We start from the raw sequence: 3,147 nt of genomic DNA on the forward strand, positions 1-3,147 counted from the left end.
AATATCTTCCACTGTGAAAAGTCTTTCCATGTCTTTACCCACTTTGTAATTGGGTTACCAGTCTTTCTTTTGTGGAGGCCCAGGAGTATTCTGTAAATTTTTGTTATAAGACTCTTGTCTGAGATGGTATTACCAAATGTTTGTTCCCAGTTGGTAGGTTTTCTTTTCACCATGTTGGGAAAAGTTTTTGATGCATACATGGCATACATGGATTTAATCTTTGGAAGATCCCATTCATCAATTTTATCCTCTTCAGGTTGTACATTACTGGCTGTATTTGGCAGTTTCTTTATACCTTGGACTAGTGCTTCTAAGTTTGATCCTAGTTTATCTCTTATGAACTTTATGGTTTTGGGCTTTACTCTCAGACCTCTGATCTACCTTCAGTAGATTTTTGTGTCTGGTGTGAGATGTGGATCCTGTTTCAGCTTTCTGCAAGGGGAAGTCCAGTTTTGCAAGCACCATTTGTAAAGAGGTTTTCATTTCCCCATTTGATAGCTTTTGTTTCCTTGTCGAATATCAGTTGACCATAGATAGCTGAGTCTATTTCTGAGTTCTCAATTCTGTTCCATTGGTCTATGTGCCTGTCATGGTACCAGTATCATGCTGTGTTGGTTACTACTGCTATGCAATAGGTTTTGAGATCAGGGAGTGATCCACCTCGTTTTTGTTTCTCAAAAATGTTTTCCTTGTTCAAGATCTCTTGCCTCTCCAAATAAATTTGATAGTTTCTCTTTCAATCTACTTGAAAAATGACTTTGGTATCTGGGTTGGGATTGTGTTGAACATGTAGATTGCTTTTGGTAGGATTATCATTTTCACGATATTGAGTCTTCCTATCCATGAACATTTTTCCATTTCTTTCTTTAGGTCTTTTATTGTGTCCTGCAGAAATGCTCTGTAGTTTTCTTTGTATAGGTTTTTTTGTGTCTCTAGTTTAGAAGGGGTTGTAGTACTAGGGATAGTGTAACTGATGTTAGATGGATCTTAGCTAAAAGCAGGGAATACCAGAGGAATGTCTACGTGTGTTTCATTGATTATGCAAAGGCGTTTGACTGTGTGGACCATAACAAATTGTGGTTGACTCTGAGAAGAATGGGAATCCCAGAACCTTCAATCATGCTAATGTGAAACCTATACTTGGACCAAGAGGCAGTAGCCAGAACAGAGCAGGGTAACACGGCATGGTTCAAAATTGGGAAGGGTGTACACAAGGGATGTGTCCGGTCTCCATACCTTTTCAGCCGGTATGGAGAGCAGATTATCCTGGAGGCTGGGCTCTATGAGAAGTGTGGCTTCAGGATTGGTGGAAGATTTATTAACAATCTGCGTTATGCAGATGACACAACCCTGCTTGCTGAAACTGACGAGGACCTCATGCACTTGCTGCAGAAGGTCAAGGACTGCAGCCTTCAGTATGGACTGAGGCTCAATGTCAAGAAGACAAAGATTCTCACCACTAGACCAATTGGTAGCATCAGGATGGATGGCGAAGAGATCGAGATTGTTCACAGCTTCAGTTTGCTTGGCTCCACGGTCAACACTCTTGGCACCAGCAGCCAGGAAATAAAAAAAAACGTATTGCGATGGGAAAGTCTGCTGTTAGGGACCTCTCTAAAGTACTCAAGAGCAACGGTGTCTCTCTGGAGACTAAGGTGTGCCTGATACAGGCCATGGTCTTTGCAATCACTTGTTATGTATCAGAGAGTTGGACAATCACTAGGGAGGACCGAAGGAGAATTGATGCCTTTGAGCTGTGGTGCTGGAGAAGAGTATTGAATGTACCATGGACTGCCAAGAAAACAAACAGATTCATCCTGGAGAGGGTTAAACCAGGCTGCTCCTTGGAGGCAAGGATTCTGGGGCTTCATCTGATATACTTTGGGCATGTTGCAAGGAGGGACAGATCCTTGGAGAGGGACATCATGCTTGGGAGGGTGGAGGGTCGGCACAAGAGGGGAAGACCCTCTATGAAATGGATTGGTTCAGTGACTGGGGTAATTGGGATGGGTGTGTCAGAGGCAGTGCGATTGGCACAGGCTAGAGCAGGGTTTAGGGCTGTCGCTATGAGTTGTAAATGACTCGACGGCACATAATAACAACAACAACAGTTAGGTTCACTCCCAAGTATCCCAATTTGTGGTTGGCTATTGTAAATGCTTACCCATGGTGAACAGTGTTTGGTGGAGCTCCCCAATTAAAACGAGCTTGGAAGCAGGAGTTGCATCCACTTCCAAAATAACTTGCCTCCGGAAACTCTAGGAACTTGGAGAAATGATGAAAGTGTTCAGGTCTTTCATTCATAGGGTCACAACGAGTTGTCTACGACTCGACGGCACTTAACAGCAACAACAATTGTAAAAGGTATTGCTTCTTGATTTGTTTCTCTGACTTCTCTTTGTTACTGTAGAGGAATCCTACTGACATTTGGATATTTATCTTATATCCTGTTTCTCTACTAAATTGGCCTACTAACTGTAACAGGTTGTTTTGGTTTGGGTTTTTTTTTTATTTTTTTGGTTGAGCCTCTGGAGTTTTCTGTGTACACTGTCATATCATCTGCATATAGCAACAGTTTAACCACCTCTTTGCTGATCTGGATGCCTTGTATTTCTTCTTGTCGTATTGCCCTAGCAAGTACTTCCAATATTGAATAGAAGTGGTGACACTGGGTATCCTTGTCGGTCCCTGTTCTCAAGGAAATGTTTTTCATTTTTCTCCATTGAGAATGATGTTTTCTCTTGGCTTGCATATATACTTTTCCCTGTATTGAGGACATTCCCTTCTATTCAAATTTTTGTTGAGTGTCTTAATCAGGAAGGGATGTTTTGTATTTTGTCAAATGCCTTTTCTGCATTAACTGCTAAAATCATATGGTTCTTGTTATTTACATTGTTAATGTAGTGAATTATATTGATTGTTTTTCTTATGCTGAACCATCCTTGCATACCTATTGTGAATCCTACTTGGTTCTGGTGTGTGTGTGTGTGAGTGTGTGTGTGTGTATTTATTTATTTATTAGCAGTATTATATGTATATGTATATTAGCAGTATTATATGTATGACGAAGAGATTGAGATTGTTCACAGCTTCAGTTTGCTCGGCTCCACAGTCAACACTCTTGGCACCAGCAGTCAGGAAATAAAA

The sequence above is a fragment of the Elephantulus edwardii genome, unplaced genomic scaffold, assembly GCF_000299155.1.
Source record: "Elephantulus edwardii isolate Elephantulus edwardi_28Jun2011 unplaced genomic scaffold, EleEdw1.0 scaffold00210, whole genome shotgun sequence".
Taxonomy (NCBI): Eukaryota; Metazoa; Chordata; class Mammalia; order Macroscelidea; family Macroscelididae; genus Elephantulus; species Elephantulus edwardii.